Source organism: Limulus polyphemus, unplaced genomic scaffold, assembly GCF_000517525.1.
Source record: "Limulus polyphemus unplaced genomic scaffold, Limulus_polyphemus-2.1.2 Scaffold4564, whole genome shotgun sequence".
NCBI lineage: Eukaryota > Metazoa > Arthropoda > Merostomata > Xiphosura > Limulidae > Limulus > Limulus polyphemus.
Genome location: NW_013670174.1, coordinates 60,941 through 70,390, shown reverse-complemented (window position 1 = coordinate 70,390; position 9,450 = coordinate 60,941).

Sequence of the window (9,450 nt, the reverse complement as noted above, 5' to 3'; positions counted from 1 at the left end):
CAAATTACCAACTTGTATTTTATGCCGTCTACTATCGATAGGGTTCACATATTGCATCATTTTAAGTAATTTTATGTTTATGCCTGTATTAACACCTAGTGTAAAAAATGGTTTAAATCTCCCGTTTTTTAAAATAAAAACACACATGGAACCTTAGCAATAATTAGTGGGATTAATTGGAATACTGATAGCATAAATTCTGTTTACATCGTGTGACATATATGTTATTAGGGACCTTATAACCAAGAAAGTTACGGGGATCTATAAACAACTTAGTGCACAATTACCCCATTGGCTGTTCTAGGGGTAATGTTTGTTTGTTTTTGAATTTCACGCAAAGCCACGACGGCTATCTGCGCTAGCCGTCCCTGATTTAGCAGTGTAAGACTAGAGGGAAGGCAGCCAACTCTTGGGCTACTCTTTTACCAACGAATAGTGGGATTGACCGCGCATTATAACGTCCCCACGATTGCGAGTCGATTGCCTTAACCACCTCGCCATGCCGGGCTCTAGGGGGTAAAGGCGAATACTACAATAATAACGTCGTTGTTTGGAAGTAGCTGAGGGCTAAAACCAGTAACATCTATTTGTAAATTAATAACTATTACCAGTAACGTAAAAAAATATATGTTTCAGTCCTTTGAAAACTTTGTACGGTACTATTTTACTTGTTGTTCCTATGAGAACAAAATACACAGCATAAGGGGAAAATAATAAGTAATACAGAGGAATAGATGGTAGAATTATGTATGCTATCAAGAGATTTGTTTATTTCTCTGCTACTTTTCACTGAACAAAGTATACTTTCTTTGTTTTAAGTTATCAGCCCTATTGCCATTTTCGTGATGTCTGTATGACTAACAGAGAAAGAAGATATTTATACTATTTGTTTTAGAATTTTCGCGCAAAGCTACTCAAGAGCTACCTGTGTATAGCTGGCCTTAATTTTGAAATGATAGATTAGAAAGAAGTGAGCTAGTCAACAGTACCCACCGTCAACTCTTACTCTACTTTTATCTGACCGAATAGTGGGATTTCATGGTCACACTTACAGCGTGCCTAAGATTCACATTTCTGGCACGCTAACCACAAGGTTACACCCAACCCCTTGTAACACTATAACTTGTGTACGATATTCATATATTTTTCGGCATATTATCGTTGCGTATGATCATACGAAGCTCCTAATTCAAATACTTATATGGTTGAGCGGCTAATACATATACAAGATGGTTTTCAAAATTTCTTTCACAAAAAGAGTTCTCTCCTATCAAGGTATTTCAATGATAGTGAAACTATTACTGTGAGTAAACTGATTGAAATTCAGTAATTATCCTTTATATATTTGACGATATGTTTTCATGACAGTTTACATTTCAAGTTGCTTCAAGAGAGTTAGTTTGAAAAATATAAAACTCATTTAGTTCTTATCCTATTATATATACATCTTAATAGACTTAAATAAATAAAGATTTGTTTATATCGAGCAATACCGTTGTTATTTCACAATATTTAAAATTGGAAAACTGTTCGTGAAAGTAGATTTTAAGCAATGTGCTGGAAACTTTATATGATGTCTACCGACACATCACTTCATTTTGTGCTATTATCAACAGTACTGAGTGCCCTGAATCGTTGTATAAAGTCTTAAACCTAAAGACATGTTTGACAAAATCTTTGTAGGAGGTCTAAAAACAACCAATCAGGAACACGCTATAATATCGAACTATTGTGCACGAAGTGAATACATGCCTGCGTCTCCCTCGCTCTTTTCCTCGGTATGGTTTCTGTTAACCAAATTAGCCTTAAAAGAAAAGAAGGTGTGGCGGCGATCCAAAACTAGTCCTACTCCTACCCCCTTCTTACCGACAAGAACTTCCCCACTTGTTAGCTTTATGGCTATGTAGGTAAAACTGTTAGTACGATTGACTGGTAGCCCCACGTGCCTTTACAATCGCTACACGTGAAATATCCCACACTGTGCACACCTGCAACTACTCGCGCGTGTTGTTTTCACTGTGCTTCGATGAATTTGCCAACCTGTAAGTCAGCCAATCAGCCTACATGTTTCATTTATTGCGCGGTTAAAAGAAGAAAACAACACTGGCAATAAACCCATTTGTGCAGCTATTGTTTGTACTCTAAGTGACAACAATGTTTTCAGTTTTTGTGCCCCGCCTAAAAAAAATCTTGAACTTTTATTTTCGAGAAAACAACCATATAACTATCCGAACATAGTCATATCACACTTTATAAAGGTACAAACAATGTGAATATAAAATATAAAAATATAACCACAAAAAGGTAGGCAGGGCTAGAAGTCTGGTGCGTTTGAAAGAAAGTTTCGTAAATTGAGGTGAGCAGTAGACTGATGAATATGGAACATTCTCCATAATATTTATCGGTTGATAAAACCGGGATTTTGAACCATTTTCTAAATACTAAACTGTCATGAAATATAAAAAAGAACTGTCTAAATACATTCCCTAAATTGGGAGATAAATATACTCTTTATCAACCACAATGCGATATAGTCTATGATAGATTATTAGAAGACGCTCAGATCTGAGTGCACGTTACCTGAAATACTTTCTGATTTTTTTCAGCCATGAGGTAAGTACCAATGGTCTATAATCTTTAAATTTAGAATTAACTTTCTTAATGTAAATAAACACAGTCAACAAAATGTGGGGATTCACATGTCGTGTTGATACTGCAGTAAAAAGAAGAAGAAGCTAGTGGAAACGAAAATTGTGTACTTTCTGAAGACTTCCTTTAAAGTAACTTTTCTCCGTAGTCTAATGTTAAAAGTTTCCTACACAGAAAATGTATTTCTGATATATATTTACCTCCTCTAACTTCAAAACCTTTCTCAATTATTATAGACTGACATAATTGTTCTTACGCGGTAATCTGCATGCTAAGATAGTTCTGGGTACATTACTGGACAATAGCTTGGTGTGGGCCTTTCAATAAGCAGGAACAGTTCCAATTAAACGCTTTTTTTATTATTCCAGATTCTGAATGGATATCTTCTTTGAACTCAGATGGTGACACAGCAACCTACTGTTTGGCAGATAATAAAAGTCACTGTAAAGGTTCATTTCCTATTCTTAAATAACTATAATGCTTGATATTTCCCTTCGTTTCCCAGCATCCTCAGTTTAAATCAATCACATGACACATTGTGCATCATTCGTGAAAGGCGCTCGACTCGCAATCTGAGGGTCGCGGGTTCGAATCCCCGTCACACCAAACATGCTCGCCCTTTCAGCCGTGGGGGCGCTATAATGTGACGGTCAATCCCACTATTCGATGGTAAAAGAGTAGCCCAAGAATTGGCGGTGGGTGGTGATGACTAGCTGCCTTCCCTCTAGTCTTACACTGCTAAATTAGGGACGGCTAGCGCAGATAGCCCTCGTGTAGCTTTGCGCGAAATTCAAAAACAAACAAACAAAACAAACATTCGTGAAACGGAGTTCTCTGTTTGTCGTAGCGAACTGGGCCTAACTTTCACAAAGCGTCCATTGAAGTGCATGATTCGCACATGTTAGCTGCTGGTCCTACTTCATGCAGTTTTCCAACCGAGAAGTAGACTTTATTTCGAGTTTAGCCACTCCAACACACAGGTGTGGGATCTACTCCATTCAATTCAGGTGAGTGCCTATTCAGAAAACTTCTTAAGAGAAAAAAGCAGAGGTCTGTCGAAAAATGAAAGAAAGGTGGGGGCGAAAGGAGTAAAGCCTGCACTACTGCGTGAAGCCATGCAGTCTCACGTTCTTCGTGAACGTCGGAAAAGACTTCAACTAACGTTTTGAGAGAAGTTTTTTGAAATCCACCCAAAGTTTAGTATGATCAGCTTACTGCTGTTGTGTTGTATCCTATTCTTATTTTATCCTGAGCCGTTTTCCACAAACACAATCTAATAAAAACATTAAAAAACAACCACGAACTTCGTTTCTTTATTCTTCTCATATAGTCTAGATTTTCTCTAATACCATATGAATTGAACAAAAGCATCCTGGGTTCTATAGAATTATGAAAAGCATAGAAAAGTAGAGGGGGTTTGGTAACAAGGTGCATGCAATAGCGTAGGAAAGAAAGCAAAAATAGGACTTACTTTAAGAACCATTCCACAGTTTGAACAGCTCCTTTACGGCTTGTTGACACAACAAAGATTACAATCCCATTAGAGCCTTTGCGATGTTTTCGAGCGGAATATTGACCGTCAAAACCAGAAACTTTTGTTTCCCTCGACCTCAGGACTTGTTAAATGCACATTTTTTTCACTTCAATAAGCTCTAAAAATGGATCATGCGTATAGAGTTATACTCCTGAATCTAATCGTTAGAATATGTAGTGATTTCTCGTTGTGAATTGGTGAACTATAAAATGGATTTTTTTTCTCATAACTTACAAAATACGTTTACGACTCTTCCTGATGTTTAACGGACAACATCATAAAGCACAAATTCTCACAGAATGCAGGAACCACAGCTAATTTCTTTCATAATAATTGTTTTTGTTTTTCTTTCTTACAATTTAGAAAAGACAGTTTCTCGAATATTGAAACAAACGAATGTATAACCTACCACAAAACAACAAAGTTAAGTGAAACACTTTTCCCACGTCTATTATTGTTTACCATTGATTGTACAAGGAGTCGTATACAATTATAAATATTCTCAGAAGCGTTTGTTTCTATGTGTTGCTGAATTTCGCTCAAAACTACTCGAGCGCTATCTGCCGTCCTTAATTTAGGGGTATTAGTAGTGAAGGAAGGCAGTCAATATCACCCCCCGCCAACTCTTGAACTACTCGCCCCACCCTCCCATTGGTACAGTGGTATGTCTGCGGACTTATAACGCTAAACACCATTGTGTAGCTTTGTGCTTAACTACAAACAAATTGAGCTACTCTTTACTAACGAAAAGTGGGACTGACCATCACATTATAATACCCCCAACACTGAAATGGCTAGTAATGCTCGATGTTGGGATTTGAAGGTGTGAACTACAGATTACGAATTGAGCGTCTTAACTACCAGGCCTATCAGAAGCGCAACAGACAAGAAAAGGCACATGATGGATATTCTCTTTTGTACTTTGGGCTTTGTGAGTCTAGCCCATATCGATTACTGTTGTGTACGATATCTTACATTTTGTCGTATTCGCTGTTAATAATGATCGTACAAGTTAGCTATCACCGAACTACGACAAGTTCGTAGGGTTTGTCTAATCAGCCAGTAACTGATGATCAAAGAAAAATTAATCATGATGGGCAAAAACAGACACAATACGCACATTCACGAAATACTACAATATATTTATTATCAATAATGCAAATAGCTAGTACACACAGAAATAGTTACATAAAAGCAAGCTCGATTGATGATAATAAAAAGATTAGCTGAAACGATGACGCCTTAGATTGGACACATTATACTCTTTCTCTCTACTGCTAAAAAACGTTGTAAATTGAAGATAACTGACACAAACTAACTACGCTGTAAACGAGGGCTGAAACAATGCAATGTATTGTGGACAGAAAATAAAACTGACTACACTGATCCAAAGTTAGAACAAAGGCTGGCTGAAAACAAAGAAAAACGCATACAGATAATATAGATCATAAAGATAAGCTTCCATAGTTTCCGCCAATCACACCTAATGTAATAAAATGGCCACTTTGTATCCCCATGGAAGTTTGACCAAAAGTCTAAAAAAGTCAACTTTCACATTGCTATGGCCAAAAAATACATTGAGAATATTAGCTGAGAACGTGTGAAAGTGACATTAAGTATGAAAGTGCTAATATCTCAAATTACTAGTTGAAAACTGCCAGAAGTGAACTGTGCTAATATCTCAAGGCGCTAGCGTAAAACTGCTAGGAGTGGACTGTGCTAATATCTCAAGTTACTAGTTGGAAACTGCCAGAAGTGAACTGTGCTAATATTTCAAGGTGCTAGCGTAAAACTGCTAGGAGTGGACTGTGCTAATATCTCAAGTTACTAGTTGGAAACTGCCAGAAGTGAACTGTGCTAATATCTCAAGGTGCTAGTTTAAAACTGCCAGGACTGGACTGTGCTAATATCTCAAGGTACAAGTTTAAAACTGACAGGAGTGGACTGTGTTAATATCTCAAGGTACTAGTTTAAAACTGCCAGAAATAGATTGTTACAGACAGCCAATTTATGAAATATACTTGAATCTTGAATATTTCAAAAAAAATAAAATAAATCCTGACCATCACACATACAATGCTGCACCAAATAATACAATGCTATTGTATATATTAATGGTTTTCCCGACTTGGAGTGGACTGTGTTAATATCTCAAGGTACTAGTTTAAACTGCCAGAAATAGATTGTTACAGACAGCCAATTTATGAAATATACTTAAATATACTATAATATTTCAAAAAACAAATAAATCTTGACCATCTCACATCCAATGCTGCACCAAATAATACAATCTTATTGTATATATTAATGGTTTTCCCGATTTTATTTTATATAGTATAATACATTTCGTACAGAACCAATTAGCAGTTCACACCGTAACAGTCGCTGTTCATGAAAATTGATTATATAAATAGCGCTTAAACCACTACTATGTCTGTTGTTTCCCAGCCGGCTTGATGAGCCCTGGTATTGGGCGAAAGGCCTCGTAGGCATTAGATGTGGTAGAGGTGGTATGGTTGATATAACACATTATTCATTGCTTTTACTAATAAGTTCTTAGAATTATGTGCATGTATATATATACATATATAGTTCACATATGTAGCTATAAAATATACAATAAAAGTACAGAACATTCTTAAACCCCGCCTGGGGAGAGATGTCAAAAGAAAGATTAATCTCTATAGACATCTATACAAGCGATATAAAATCGTAGTAATTATGTAGTATATTCATCTGAATGTAAATATGAAGAAATGTAAAACTGCCAATAGACACCGTAAGCTACAGTTGTAAATCACAAGTAAATTATGACAAATTACATTACTGAAAATGTTAAGTTATTAAAGAATTTTGTTTTCATTGGCTTACAAATTTACATAAATCTTTGCATTTATAATTTTCACATAATTATACCGATTGTCTGTGAAACTGAATAACAACTATACTGTTACACTGAGAAGTAACATTTATTATTAAATCAGAAGCCAACTTTGCATGTACTTGTAAAAAAACTCTAAAACTATTCTTTCTTTCTTCCGTATATTTAAAACAGGTGTTTATTTCATATGAAAAAGATTTATATATACATATTCATTCTCTAGTTACGTAAATAAATATACAACACATGATTGCAGCAATAATCAAATTATAATTATATAACAGCATTAAATGTTTTGAAACAAACCTTATCTTTGAAGATGATGATATCTGATGAACCCATCAGTTTGACAAATGGAGGTTGACTTCATCTTGCTACTATCTTTTAGAAACTCGCTTGGCTTCGTAGTTAGAATGCTCGGACTGTGAATCCGGGGATTTATGGTTCGCGACCGATTGCCGCAAAAATCGCGCTCCACACCTTGAGGCCGTGGGAATGCTATAAAGAGTAGCTTAAGATTGGGCGGTGGGTTCTGTTGACTAGCTGCCTTTTCTCTAGCCCATCAGCCCAAAATTATAGACGGCTAAACGAAAATTGTCTTTTATATACCTTCACGGAAATTCTGAAACAAACAAAATTATCTTGAAATATCTTTTGTTGTGAAGTTTGTATTTGATATTTTAGATTATTTGATAAATTAGGTTATTCTTTGATTGATGAAATTCAAACGTTCATTTAAACTGAATGTAGTATTTAAAATACATTGAAAAGGTCAAAACAATTTGTAGTTTACTGATCAATTTGTTTAATGACTCGAAAGATATTGGAAGAAGCTAAATCAAAACATTTTTTAATACCAAAACCACTTAACATATTTCCCGACTATTTTAGTTTTACCGTCATAAATTGTTTGACTGTTATTAAGTATAAGTGTACACCATAGGCTATCGGTGCTGTGCCCACCACGTGTATCGAAACCCGGTTTTTAGTGGTGTGAACTCCCAGATTTACTGCTGAGCCACTGGGGAGCGTCACCTTAAATTAAGAATATTTGGTGTGTAACAAACGCTACCTACGTCAGTTGTTCTTCAATCATATTTCACTCCTTAGACATAATCTGAATATAATAAACTTTTTGATGATATTTCATGTTTCAAATAACAAAAAATATACAACTTAACACCATGCAGAAAGAAGCAACAAAAAACGAAATAAGTGACATATTTGTTTTAACCTATTCTTCGTCATCATTCAAAGTATCTTTTTATTTATCAATGACTTTTTAGACGAATTTGGGTAAAAGTTTAATTGAAAGAATAATCAAATAGTAATCCGATATATTTTACTTTTAAAAATCTAATCTGAATCTCATAGAAAAAGGCCTATGTTTTATTATTATTAAATACATGTTGTTTTTTTGTTTCCGAATTTTCGGGGGAACCATACAAATAATTATCTTTAATTTTGAACTGATATATGAGAGGGGAGGCGGCTAGTCAACAATACTCACCACCAACTCCTGAGCTAGTATTATATGACTGAATAGTGTGATTTCATCGTCACTGTTATAGCTCCCCCACGGTTCCAAAGTGCGGATAGCGTTTTTACAGTAACGGATCGAAGCACTACGATTTAAAAACTATACAATCATTCATATTCCCCAAATACTACATGTTTCTCAACTGTTCAATTACATCTATTGACAGGAATATCTTTTGCATATGTGTTATAGATTTTAGTTGGCATTATATTGAAATATTTGTTTTCTAGAAAAATATCATAATAACATGTACACATTTAAAGGCTACTCCCAAAACTTGATTTAACAAAGTAGATCCAGTTCTCTCTCAACAAACAGATACACGTGTTTCCTATAGCTAGCACGACAACAACATAAAATGCTATGATTCATTCCATTATTTTTTAAACTATTCTCACATTTTCAGGCCTAACGTGTATCCTGTGTTCAAAAACTGCTTGAATGAAAAGTGAGGAAGCGAGCCTTTCCACTCTACTTCAGAGCCAGGTTGTGGTTTGTGTAGCTCCTCAATGAAACTTCTACAGTACAATAATGCACGTTCACTGATGCGTAAGAAATTAATGTTTTAATCGTTGTGTTTACCATAAAAAAAAGAAACTCTATATGCAATCCGATGCATATATACAACATACATCGCTACAAAGATCAGCCTTAACATGCGTATCCCACTGAAATAAAAACACGGGTAACATAAATTTTTCGGGTTGAAAATATGTCTTCGGAATCTATAATTATTTTCTGTGCATGAAATTGATAAATGAAAACTAAAAACAAAAAAATCAACCTAGGCGATATATATTCTTCCTACTACTGTTACTGACAGTTAGGTTACCTCTGTTTCATAAC